This window comes from Marmota marmota, unplaced genomic scaffold (assembly GCF_001458135.2).
Source record: "Marmota marmota marmota unplaced genomic scaffold, marMar, whole genome shotgun sequence".
NCBI classification, from domain to species: domain Eukaryota; kingdom Metazoa; phylum Chordata; class Mammalia; order Rodentia; family Sciuridae; genus Marmota; species Marmota marmota.
The window spans coordinates 1290733-1304629 of record NW_026000068.1 but is presented as its reverse complement, the minus strand read 5'-3'; positions in this window follow the sequence as shown (position 1 = coordinate 1304629).

The following is a 13897-nucleotide window of genomic DNA, read 5'->3' as shown; positions in this document are numbered from 1 at the left end:
CATCTGGGGCTGTAGGTCACAGGTGCCGGAGCTGATCACAAGGGAAGTGGCACCCGGCACCTTCCTCGGCCCTGCACACCTGTTCTGCAAGAGCACACTGCTGGGAGCTGTCCTCTTTGCATTTCAGGGGACGTGGGCTTAGCCCTGAAATCATTAATATCCCATGTACAGGTGGGGAAACCGGTGACAAATGAACCAGGTTCAAGTCCAAGTCACCAGGCAGCAGAACTAGAGCTCACCTTGTCACTTAATGAAAAAGCCCTTTCTAATCCCACCCACTTCTACACCAGAGCCTGCATCTCCCCTCAGCGAGTGGGACCTTGCTGGGCTTCAGAGTGGCCAGACGCTCACTGTTGCTCCAGGAGTTAGGGTAGGTGGCACTGGCAAGGACATGCAGTCATGGGGGCAAAATGTCACACACCTCAGAGCAGAGGCAGGAACAAGAAGCCGTCACGAGCACGGATCACGCAGACACAGGACTGCCAAGGACCACGGGCTGAGGGTCTCCAGGGCTGCAGACCTTGCTCCTCCACCCTGGCTCACCTCTGTACTTCCAGCTGCAGCGTGCGTCTCTGCGTGCCGTCTGCTGGGCGTGACTGGCTGGCCTGTTGTGCAGTCTCGTTGGCTCTTCTATTATCGATATGCAGTCTGGTCACATCTGTCCACAGGCCTTGGGCTCGCCTTCATGTACTGCCAACGCCGTTGAACACCCAACTGCTATTTCCACGAACCTCCCTTTCACTAATGTTTGTATGAAATTGGGGCTTTTGCACACTTGGCATGGTCGGCAGATGCCTGTGCGGGCCCCTCCTCCTGGGCACTGGGGCTCCTCCCCAGGATGCTCCGGGACACACTGCACAGGTGCAGACCAGCTAGTGCCAGCTTCAAACAGGATGGGCACAGGGTCTTTCTCTAGGCTCAGTGAGCTGGGGGCCCCCTGAACCTCACTCAGGACACTCTTCAATGCATCTAAGGTGGCCAAGCACTTGAGTATCCCTGTGAGAACTTCATTAAATGGGAAAGGCAGAAATGTAGAAGTTGGGACTTTTTTATTATTATAAAAGAAAAATATTTTAAGCTCACAAATATTCTGAAAATCAGAAAAGACAGAAGAATTCCATAATCTCATCCAGATGAGGGCATGGATGATTTGACCTGTCTCACCCACATTTTGCCTACTTATTTGGTATTTATTTGGAAGGTAATACCTGGCGTGTGCATCAACTCTTGACAGCAGAAGTCTCAGAAAGTGAGCCCCCCCCCCCCGACCATCCTGCAGGGTGCGGGTCCCAGCTGTGGGCCCACCTTCCACAGGACAGTGCTGAGCTTCAGCAAGTTACACCTCCTCCCTGGGACCTGCTCACACTCACGGCAGCTGCACAAATCCTAGATAAGGGAGGAGTGGGACAGTCAGCAAACACCGAATACCTTACCGTTAATGGGATCACGGTGTCGTCCACTTCCACAGTCAGCCCCTCTGAATAGGGGAACACGGCACCGTCTCCTGCACGCTCCGGAGCCAACATCCCTCCTCCTCCGTTAACTGCCAAGATGCCTCCAGGTGTGCCCTGCTGGGGAGCGTCTCATGGGAATTTCATTCATGATTTTCTTGGGAAAGACCCAGGGGCTGACTGGGTGACAGACTGGTTTCCACGGCTGCCTGCAGCATCTCCCCAAAGGTTCCTCCTGGAGTTCGAAGGTCACGTCCCTCCTGCAGAAGTTCCTATTCAACCCTGGCCATGAGCCGGGGACATTAGGGTTTGCCTCACCTTCACTGGGGAGGAATTAGAGGCGTTTGGTTTCCTGAGCCTCGTACGGGCCTGGCTTTGCAGGAGGAGGGTTCACATACCTCAGCTCATTTGCCTTCAGGACATTGAAATTTTGTCCTCCAACTCTGATAGACATACGTCTGGACTTGTCACCTGTCTATGGTAAAAGAAAGTTGGCATTTTTCTTGCTATCAAAGCAACTCGTGTTTGTTGCAAAAATTCAAGAAACTGAGATGAACCAGAAGAAAGTGGAGATCACCCATGATCTCAGTGATCAGTGAGCACATCACAGCTGATATTTCAGCATGTTCTCACAGTCATGCCCCACGAGGATAAAAGGACATTCTCTGTTTTTCAAAAATGGAATCATGCAGTCCATGCTGTTTGCAATTTGATTTTCTTTTTTAATTGACTGCAGCATGACGTTTTTCTGTGTCACTAAGCCTTGCTTGTAGGACAAAGCTGTTTAATGGATGGATATGGTCAACCAGAAGTCTCCCACTTCCCAGGCTGGTTTTCTGGGCTGCAGGAGCCAAGCACCACACCCGGTGGCTTTGAACACAGATTTGTTCTCAGACTTACTGGGGTGGAAGTTTGGAAGTAGGGTCTCTGCAGGGCATGCTCCCTGTTGAGGTCCTGGACAGGTTACAGGGGGAAGCATCCTGTAACCTTCCCCCTGCTCCACGTTGAAGTTGTCTCCCTTGATCAGCACTTCAGTTGCTGGTCACCTGTGAGCCTCTAGGACCACTTTCTCGGGCTCAACAGCAGAACTGGGATTATTGAAGCAGGCACATGTCCCCAGGATTCATGGAAAGGTCAAGAAAACAACAGAGGTCGTGTATTGTTTGTGGTGTCCTCTAGCTTTCAGCCTGAGTGGCCACATGGTCACCATGTCAGCATGGCTTCCTGCCTGCTGAGGGACAGATGTGGCTCTGAGGCACACAAATGGTCACACCGTTTCACAGCACAGAGGAGAAATCCTGGTGCAGCTCAGGCCCCATCTCCTGTCCCTCTTCTACTCCAGAGAGCACCCAGCCAGGAGGCCTGTGGTTGTGACCGGGTCAGCTCCCAGGCCCTCCTTAAGCCCCCTGGACTTCCTTGGAGGATTCACAAGGAGTGTCCGTGTGAGGAGCCACCCGTGAACTGCCGTCACTTGGAAACAGGGTCCCTGTTGATTTAGTTAAGATGAGGTCATCGGTGGGCTCTAATCCAGCAGGATTGTGTCCTCAAAGAAGGAAGAAACGTGGGCGGGACAGACAGGTGCAGAGGCAGGTGACAGAGGCTCTGGGAAGTGCTGTCACCAAGCCGAGGAGCACCCGCGGCTGCCGGAGGCTGGGAGTGGGCCTGTAGCAGATTGTCCCCACAGCCTCGGGAGGAGCCAGCCCCGATGGCCGCCTCCTAGACGCTGAGCCGTGAGACGCACAGTTCTGCTGAGTCCGCCCCAGGTCTGCGGTGCTGTCCCAGCAGCCACAGGAAATCCAGGCTGCTGTGAAGTCAGGGCCACACTCACCAAGGAACTCCTGAAACACTGGCTGAAGGTCAGGTGACACCCCATGCCGCAGGGACTTGTGACTCTGGTTTCCGTCTACAGGTTACTGACTCCAGGTGGACAGAGTCTTTCCTTCAACTCCTCCAAACAACTAGGACAGACCACCGCACACAGAACACAGCACAGGATGTGCACGGTGCTGAGCTCCCTACGCCTAGAGCAAAGAGGAGCAGAGTCCACAGGCACCGTCCAGCAGGACGCGCACTCCTCTGCCTCTTCCTGGGGTGGACGTGAAGATCTCCTTGTTGCTCTGAATCACCCCAGTGCGTTTTCAACCCAAGAGCATCCTGGATCAAGATGCCGATTGAGCACACCAACGTGATGATGTCCACACAGTGCCTGGTTAGAGCCAGGGCTGCTGGGGAGCCTCCTGCCACCCCTCCTGCTGCCCCGTCTCACCTGTAGACAGGTCATAACTGTCCATCAAACAGTGTGCTTTCTGGGCCACCTTTTAACTTCTTCATTGGCTACAAAATACACGTGGAGATGTGTTGATAAACGGAATACAGCATGATGACTACAGTCAGGTGTGACTTCACAGAACCCCTGGCTTCAACTCAGTCTGCCTAAGCAGAAGGGGGGGGCGCGCCATTGGTGCTCCTGACTCAGCGGGAAGCAGCAGGTGGGCAGCCTGGACGGGCGTCTGGATGCCACTGCTCACTGGCCTTGCCAAGACCCTAATCTCTCTGTGCCTCCGTCCTCTCCTATGAAGTGGGGCAGAGGGGCTGGCCCCCTGAGAGTGGCCTCAGGACCACATGGGTCACTGCGTGGCACCAGCTGCTATGGGATCTTCACTGCTGGCCACCCTCCCTGCTGCAAGAAGCCAGGGTCACCGGCCAGGAGGCGGCACTGCTACTGGGACCCTGCTGTCTCGTGAGCGGGGCCATCCTGGCCGGTCACCCAGCTCATTCCAAGACAGACTGCAGTACGTATGGATGAAATGGAGCCCAGGGCACTCCAGAGAGGAGAGCCCACAGATGTGTGCACTGCCAGCCCTTCCAATCCACGGGTTCCATGCCCACACATTCAGCCAACTATGGATAGAAAATAGTGTACCCAAAATTGTGTCCATGCTACTGAACAGCTACTGACTCTTCCTGGGAGTGCTCCCTGCAGTCTAGCCACGGCGTGCATAGCGTTGACCTGTGTGGGATGGCAAGTGCTCTAGAGATGCGCTGGAGCACAGGAGGAAGGTCAGGTGACACCCTCAGGGCACTCACTAGGGCTACCCTCCCTGTCCTTGTCGGCCACTCTCAGGAAGAGCCAGGGCTCTGCACCAGCTCCAAGACAAGAGATGAGGGTGCGGATAAGAACCAGTTCTGTGAACACTCCACCATCTATGACAGCTGCCGGAGCCTCGCGGATCCGGGTGTCCCTGGGGGTCTGGGTTCCACCTCCCCTTCACGTTCTTAGAGGCAACTGTGAGCAGATCTGTGTATAAGACCTGGCACACGGGGAGGCAGAGGCCAGCCTCTCCAGTCCGCAGGGCAAGAGGGAGCCCGGCAGAGCGTCAGGGTCCTCGGCCCTGCCTGGCAGGTCTCCTTTGGGCTCTGCAGTAGACCCTTGATCTATCCAGGCCTCCTGCTGCTGGGGTGAAGACCACCTCCCCGTGGAGAGTCACCTGGTTCACTCAAAGACTACTTGTGAAGTGTCAGCCTCATCTAAGGAATACCTGTGGGATGGCCTTTCCCTGTGCATATGGGCACCCTGGCCCAGCCACACTGAAGCGCAAAGCTAATTGTCACTGTGTGTAATGTGGCTGCGTGAGGACCTCGTCCCAGAGCCCCCAGAGGGTTCTGAAGCCGACCCACTTCACAGCCATGCCACAGAGCAGCAGCAGGGTAGGGGATGACCCCCGTAGGATATCCCAGGCAGAGGACGTGAGCAGCCTCAGCAGGAGACGGGCAGGCCCCACCGCAGAGCCCTACCCACGGCCCATCGATGGCCCAGCCTGTCTCCCCAAAGCAGAGCCTTGTGTTTCTAGAGAATGAGAAACTTCACGTCCCAGGAGACTGGCTCGGCAGGGAAGGTGTCAGAACCGCCTGTGGCCACCACCTGGGTCCGTGGGGTCTGATGAGGGGGCATCGGTCTCAGAGGCTGGAGATGAATGAGGCAGAACTCCCTGAAGCAGAAGGCGCTGGGCGGAACCAGGAGTCCTCAAAGGCCAAGTGGTTGTGCTTTGTGAGCTAAACATTAGAGTATAATTACTCTCTCATCTTCTCAAATGCTCTACACAGAGAAGAAGGGCTAAAACAAATTGTGTGGCAAAAGAGGGTGTTATGGTTTAAAGGAGAGGTGTCCCCCAAAAGCGCACGGTTCGGGGGAGAAATGACCGGGTTACCAGAGCCTTGACCCAGTCAGTGATGTGATCCCCTGATGGGATTAACGGTGGCAGCAGGAGGCAGGTGGGGTGTGGCTGGAGGAGGTGGGCCCCTGGAGGCGTGGTCTGGGGGTATATGTTTGCATCTCGAGCAGAGTCTCTCTCCTTTGTTATCACCTTGTGAGCTGCTTCCCTCGGCCACACTCTTCGCCATGATGGTCAGCCTCACCTTGAGCCCTGAGGAATGGAGTCTGTGTGTGTGGACTGAGACCTCTAAAACTGCTAGCCCCCAAGTAAACCTTTTCCTCCCCTAAAATTGTTCTGGTCAGATCTTTCAGTCGCAGCAGCGAAAAAACTGACTAAAACAGAGGGGATCCTTCTGCATGGCCATTTGTTCTACAACTCCATCCCCACGGAGCTGAGGGACTTCCAAAAGCCAGAATCGCAGGAGGTTCACAGTGGAAGCTTGGCTCCCATTTTCTCTGGTGATGAGAGGCTGAGTCACAATCCACACTCGAGATGAACCTTGGGCGTCCATCTAAGGGTGGCTGCAGCAGCAGGGGCAGGAGCAGCAAGCCACCCTCATCAAACTCGGGGAACCAGGGTGCAGATCCCCAGCCTGGCAGGGCGGGCAAGCCACACTCTGCGCCACACCCTGCAGGACACGGCTCTACCCACTGCTGACAGAGGCCCCCAGGAGCAGACCCTGCAGCCCTACTCTGGGACCTGTCCCTCCACGGCTCTGCACACATCCCCGTCACCCTCTGCCAGGCATGGACCTAAGGCACCAGCAGGCTCTCCAAGGCACTCCCCAGCCCCACCAGCCTGTGGGCTTTCAGGACTCGTGAATATTGGAAAGGTGGCCGGTGGCTGCCTGGACCAGGGCAGGGGGAGGTGGCCTGAACCTGAAGACCATGTCCACCAGCATAAGCCATGCACAGTACATGAGCTGCTGGGGGAGGGAGGCGGGTCTGCAGAATGGGCAGCACAGGGCAGCAGAGGACAGCACAGGGGAGCACAGGGGAGCACAGGGGAGTGCCAGAGAACCACACCGAGCCCACGCAGACAGCTCTAGGGGCCCTCCCCACCCACGGTCGGCTGCAACCCAATCCCCTCCAAAAAAGAAATGAAAATCAGGAAGACACAGTGGAGGCCTGTTTGGCAAGTCCTCTGCTTGCTGTGGAGGAAGATAATTTGCTACATAAATAATGAATTAGATGTGTGTCAACGTGGAATTAGTTCTTGGAATGGTTGGCACAGCAGTTGTGTGATTCCAGGTCACCGCGGGCCGTCAATTCCCAGAGACGCCGGGACAGATCTGTTCAAGGTTCCTGTTATTACCCACCCTTGATGAAATGTCTTCACGGGGTCTCACTAATTCTATCTAGATGTGGCTGAGAGTCAAAGAGTATTCAGATGTGAAAATCTCCTTTTCCAACTGAAAAGGGACCCAACTGATGAGCCATCCTCTGTGGCTCTGTGCTCCTACAAATGGTATTTGGTGTGATTCTCTTTGCTGGGATTTCAAAGGTTCACACCATCCAAGCAGAAAGATCTCTTTTCTCCCCTTCTTTTCATGGAAAGTCCACTGCCATCGCGTGTCCAGGTAGGCGGGGACTCAGAGTGACAGTGGTGAGCTGCAGGTCTCTGCCCAGGGACAGACACTGAGGCAGGCACAGCCATCCACTCGGTCCTGAGCTGTGCATCCCGCAGGCGAGGACCAAGAGGGAGCCTGCAGAGGCCAAGCACAACCCAGGGCTCTCCCAGCTCCATACCCTTCAGAGCTCTGCCAGGCCCCAGGAGGAAGCTCACACACACATGCCCTGTGCTCGCCCCGAATGGGCTAGGCCAGCAGGGACACTTTGATCCTCCCAAAACCCAGCAAAGCACAGGACCTAGAATCAGAGAGGACAGTGGAGGGCCCCGGTCCTGGCCAGGAAACATTCCTAACCAAGCTCAGGAGAGGTCTGCTGTGCTGGAACTTGCAGATGGCTGGATGCCGCTGGAAAGAATTCCAAGTTCCTGCCACGCTCCAAGTTGAGACATCCCCCCCTCCCACGTCTGGGAAGACTGCCTTCCCTTTGTTTCCGCTCCCCAGCTGGAGTCACCAGCCTCCTCAACGCCTGGGCTCCGAGAAGCATGGCATGGCTCCAGGTGGCCCCAGGTCCTCGTGGCTTCTCCATTCCAGTGAGGGTGGTTCTCTGGGCCTGGAAGGACCCAGAAGGACCTCGAGCTCAGGCTCCCTTTCTCCAGGCACCAGTGACATTTAGCAAAGTGCCAGAGCTGCTGAGGCCGTGAACTGGAGAGCAGCTCCCTCCCAGAACACAAGGCACCTCCATGACCAAGGTAAACCAGCAGCCGCTGGCCGCCCTCAGCCCCTCCTGGCCCCACCCACTGTGCCGCCCTGGCCCCAGGCTCCAGGCAATCCCTCCTTTGCAGACAGGGTTGCCCGAGCTGTCACCGTGGGTCAGCAGAGTGGCCTGCCACCACCGTCCTCCACTCACAGGGCCCATGCAGGGGAGCTACTGCCAGTGTGGGGTGCAGGGACATGTGTGCTTCTGTGTGTAGCCCCCTGAGATCATCTGTAGGCCAGAAATGCTCTCTGACACTTATTGTCATCCCATGTTCCAACCAAAAAACAAATAAACAAGCTTGCTTGGGAGTCACTTTAAAAGCTCGCTTTTGAAAGGAAAATTCCCAGCGGGTGCTCAGAGTCAGGGCTGAGCGATCAGCTGGGTCAAGTGGAGACCCTCCCCCCACCTGGGGCACTGGGAGGCAGCTGACCTGGTCTTCCACAGGCCCACTCTGGATTTGGCTTCACTGCTGACCAGGAGACCACCTGAGTCTGCCTGGCCTGGCCATGAGGCATGTTGGGCCCAGAGACCCTGGATCCCCAAGTCCCACCCAGAGGCAGGGTGCATAGAGAGCTGGGTCCCAGCTTCCCCCAGGCCACCTTGGCCCTCCCACAGGCCCCTCCACCCTGTGTCCCAGCTGTTCCACCCTTGAGGACATGGGGGCTGTGAGACTGGGCAGAGAGGCAGACCTTGGAGAGGGGCAGGTCTGGGGCCGAGAAGCATAGGACACTGGCCATACCACAGGTCAACTAGAGGCTGGGGAGAGAATAGCCAAGGGGGGACTGAGCAGAGACTGGGCCCAGGGACACAAGGGGACATCCAGACAGCTGTCACCTCCATAGGGGGATGGGCAAGTCAGAAAGCCTGGGATCTCCCTGGCTCTCCGTTTGCTGACCTGTGGGATGGGCAGGTTAGCCCTGACTTCCAGACGTGTGAAGTGGACGGAAGAGCAGTTGGCTCAGGAGATACCATCCCCTCCCTCTATATTCTTGGCAGAGAAGCAGGCCAACACCACAGCCTGAAGTGACCTGATAGGAGAGCCTGGTGCCAACCTCAGAGCTCATGGAGGCCCAAGGAATGGGAAGGTGCCAGCTTGCACAGGAGCTAGGGGAAGGGGAATGGACTTCCGCCTACTGGGCAGCTCATGCCAGGCCAAGCAGAGGAGGTAGAACATCCTGGGCCTGAGCTTCTCAAACAAGCCCAGTTCCTCAGGCTTCCCCCACCAGGACCAGAGCACACACAGGTTCAGGGCTGACTCCACCCACCAGGACCAGAGCACACACAGGTTCAGGGCTGACTCCACCCACCAGGACCAGGGCACACACAGGTGCAGGGCTCACTCCACCCACCAGGACCAGGGCACACACAGGTGCAGGGCTGACTCCACCCACCAGGACCAGAGCACACACAGGTGCAGGGCTCACTCCACCCACCAGGACCAGGGCACACACAGGTGCAGGGCTGACTCCACCCACCAGGACCAGGGCACACACAGGTGCAGGGCTGACTCCACCCACCAGGACCAGGGCACACACAGGTGCAGGGCTGACTCCACCCACCAGGACCAGGGCACACACAGGTGCAGGGCTGACTCCACCCACCAGGACCAGGGCACACACAGGTGCAGGGCTGACTCCACCCACCAGGACCAGGGCACACACAGGTGCAGGGCTGACTCCACCCACCAGGACCAGGGCACACACAGGTGCAGGGCTGACTCCACCCACCAGGACCAGGGCACACACAGGTGCAGGGCTGACTCCACCCACCAGGACCAGGGCACACACAGGTGCAGGGCTGACTCCACCCACCAGGACCAGGGCACACACAGGTGCAGGGCTGACTCCACCCACCAGGACCAGGGCACACACAGGTGCAGGGCTGACTCCACCCACCAGGACCAGGGCACACACAGGTGCAGGGCTGACTCCACCCACCAGGACCAGGGCACACACAGGTGCAGGGCTGACTCCACCCACCAGGACCAGGGCACACACAGGTGCAGGGCTGACTCCACCCACCAGGACCAGGGCACACACAGGTGCAGGGCTGACTCCACCCACCAGGACCAGGGCACACACAGGTGCAGGGCTGACTCCACCCACCAGGACCAGGGCACACACAGGTGCAGGGCTGACTCCACCCACCAGGACCAGAGCACACACAGGTGCAGGGCTCACTTCACCCACCAGGACCAGAGCACACACAGGTGGAGGGCTGACTCTACCCACCAGGGCCAGAGCACACACAGGTACAGGGCTGACTCCACCCACCAGGACCAGAGGACACACAGGTGTAGGGCTGACTCCACCCACCAGGGGCAGAGCACACAGGTGCAGGGCTCTCTCCTCTCAACAGAGCCAGATGCACACATAGTCTCCCTGCTCAAAGCTCTTCTCATTAGGCCAGCTCCATGCTCCAAAGGCTGAGACCACACAGCCTAACAGCAATATCTCTCCCACCCCTCAGGGATGAGCCCAGGTTCCTCCTGGTAAATACCTGGTTATATCAACTTCCCAACTGTGCACTCTGGCTTTCCCCTCCATTGAGCCTGCAGCTGGGGCCTGGGTGCAGCAAGATGGCTCTCTGCAGTGATGGGCCGCTCTGTCCACACAGCCCTCTGGGTACATGTGGTCCCTACTGCATGGGAGGAACTGGACTATGAACTCTGGGCCAGGGTCCTCTTCATTTCGCCCAGCCCACATGACAGGTCTGTTCTCTCCTCTGGTTGGAATCTGATGCCCGTCTCAGCTTCCTGTGCAATGAGTTCATCAATGTTCTAGGTCACCCAGCCCTCAGGAGCCCCTCCTGCCTCCTCCAGGGCCTGGGGAGAGGAAACTGTCCCTGTGCGTGTCCCCAGGGCTTCCCAGCCAGCAGCTTCAGCATGCACCCACCCTGCAGGAGCTCTGAGGTGTCACACCTCCCTCTTCCAGTAAGGCTCCTGTGGAGTCTGTCGCCCAACAGTGCCCACGCGCTCACCATTTACATTTACACACACAACGTGCACCCTCTCACACATGTGCACACACACACAGTGACTTTGACGCTGGAAGCAGTGTGGAGGCAGAGGATGGTCATCAATATTCACTTCCTGTTTCCTGCTGCATGGCTCAGTCACGCTTCAGACCAAGTCTACCTGTCCACACACCTGCTCTCGGGAGAGGTTCATTTGGTATTTGGGAAACACTTCCCCGTGGTAAATCTTCATGATTACCCCTGATTTCTGAGATGCTGTCTTGCTCTAACCCCAACATACTATTATTTTGACAGTAAAATGCTAGTAATGGACTTTTCTTTGTATTTTCTTGCCTTAAAGATCTTTGCAACCACAACGGAGGTCTGCATTACATGGGGAATGTCAGATCAAAGAAAACAGGAAAAGTAAGTCCACGCTTTTCAAAGCATAGTTTCCACAACTCCGATCTGTAGTGACAGAAGGCAGATGGTGGTCGCCTGGGGCAGGGTTGAGGTGGTGGCTGGGGGAGAGGCCCGGGGCGCCCAGGTGGGGGATGCTCGCTGTCCCCTCGGCATGGTGGATTGGGGCAGGCACAGGCTTGACAAGCTCACTGAGCTGCAGCTCGATGGCGCATCGCCCTGCACAGGAATATACCTCCACTAAGTTGAGTTTAAAAACACCATTCTCTTCTATTGTCTCTTCTATTGTGAGAGTCACCTCAAAAGGGGACTCTTTTCCTCAGGATGGCATTGCAGGTAGGATTGTGGAGCCCTCAGGATTTCAGGAGGGCCAGAGACTTGGGGCCTGAAACTTGGAGCACCGTCTTGTTCTCTGGGAGAGCCCACTCGACTGAGCAGCTGCTGTCCTCCCAAGGACCTCAGCATGACTTGGGCAAGGTGCTCCCAAGGTAGAAGGCCTCTGGGAGGGTCTAAGCCCCTGGAGAGGGAGCCATTGTCTGAGAATAGAGCCAGGTAGCCCGTGGTCCTTGGCCTTCCACCCAACCACTTGCTCAGTAGGAGCCTTCTCCAGCCTCTGGCCTGGACTGACCCTTACCAGCAACTGCTGCTGGGCACGTATTCGTGGTTTGGAGTCATTCCTGTGACTTTTTCCTCTTATCCAGGCCACTTTGCTACTGTGTAAGTAGCTCTGTGGTTGAGCACTGGGACTCCTTGTTCTGAGTGTGACAACGTAGTTGTCTAGGACCTGGGACATGCAGAACTCTGAAATGCCCCTTGGATTGGGGCAGGTGCTGAGGAGATGATGGGATGCTGCTCCTGAAGGCACAGGCAGAGTCCAGGGACCCGAGCCCCCACCTGGGACAGGAGGTGCAAGGTCGCTGGGGTTGGGGTGGTTCTCTGCTGCTGACTTCTATGATGGCACAGACGGAGGAAATGTGGACACCAGAGCTGCAAGAGGACCTGAACCGGAGGAGGCCCTGGCCCCACGGTGCCCGCTTGCAGCCTGGAGAGGCCCAGCCCAGGCCAGGCCTGCCTTCCTGTGGGCCACATTCTTCTCCATCGTCTGCAGAGCGACTGATAACAAGGCAAGACCCAGAACAGCCACCAGCCAGTCTGCAGTGACCCTGAAACCCTCGTGTTGCAGTTTGGTCCCCAGCTGCGGTGCCGCGGGGGTGGTGGGGCCTTCAGGTTGACCTGGTGGGAGAGTGAGGCCATGGGACGCGCCCTGAGGGGAGCACTGGGCTCCAACCTCCCCTCTCTCCTCATCACTTCCCGGTGGCCATGATGAGAGCAGCCCCTGCCCCTGTTTGCACCGTGATGTCCTCTGCTGCCTCGGGTCTGGAGCAGCATGGCCCGTCACCACGGATGAAACCTCTGAAGCCATGAGCCAAACTAAGCCTTCCTTCCTCGTAACCTGCTGGTCTCGGGTGCTTTGTTACTTCGGCGAGGAGCTGCCCGGCAGCGGGGACTCCCCAGTGGACGTAGAGGTGGGGAAGTACCAGGACAGCAAGATTGTCCCGTCCTGGCTCATCTTCCCCACAATCCAGTGCTCACGGCACTTCAGGAAGTCTTCATCACGTGCCCAGTCTTTCAGATGAAGAAATAAACACACACCGTATGCTAATAAACCCCGTGGAGAAGCCAGCTGTGGTGGTCACTTCCCCTGGCCCTGCTCAGGCCTGCTTCCAGCTCCAAACCCCCAGGAGGTAATGGACACTTGACCTCCAGCTCCTCCAGAGTACATCTGGGGGCAGGTCCTGCACTGGCCACAGCAGGCTTCCACCAGCACCGGCATCCTCACCTGATCTGGCTCAAACTCATACCTGCTGCCACCACATAGAGATCACCGGGGCCACCAGTGGTGTCATGAGGACACAGGGAGAAGGGGCGAACTTGGCTGGGGTCCCTCTCCTAGGTCACTGCATCAGGAAGAGGTGGCACAGAGGGGCTCCCAGGCTCACCATCACCCCAGCCCGGGCCACAGCTGCACCCATCACCCACACAGACTACCTCACGACGGCAGTTGGTGGGCCTGCTGACCCACCTGGCCACATGCACGCAGTGCACACCTGTGGAAGGTCCCAGCACCACCCTCCACGTCAGCCCTGGAGCCAGCTCACAGGCAACTGAATGAGCGAAGTGGCCTGGGAGAGTCATGAGGACTTGGGTGCTCTGAAGGAGCCTGCTCTGCGGTTGACCTGCTTCTTCTTCCCTCTGCGCATCCACATTCAGATTCGTAGGCTCAGAATCTCATAGACGGCGTGGTTTCCAGCCCAGCAAACTCATCCATCACTTCGTGCCTCCTGCGTTGTCAAAATCCCCGGAAGTTCTCGGCTCCCCCCCACGGCTGCTCCCTCCACCTCCGTTTCAGGTCAGCAGGAGCTCACCAGCTGTGAAATGAGACTGGCTCCCAAAACCAGCACGGGGCGAGCCGGGGAGGGCGGAGCCTCCTTACCATCCCCCCCCCTTCCAAATGCGAGATGGAGATTTC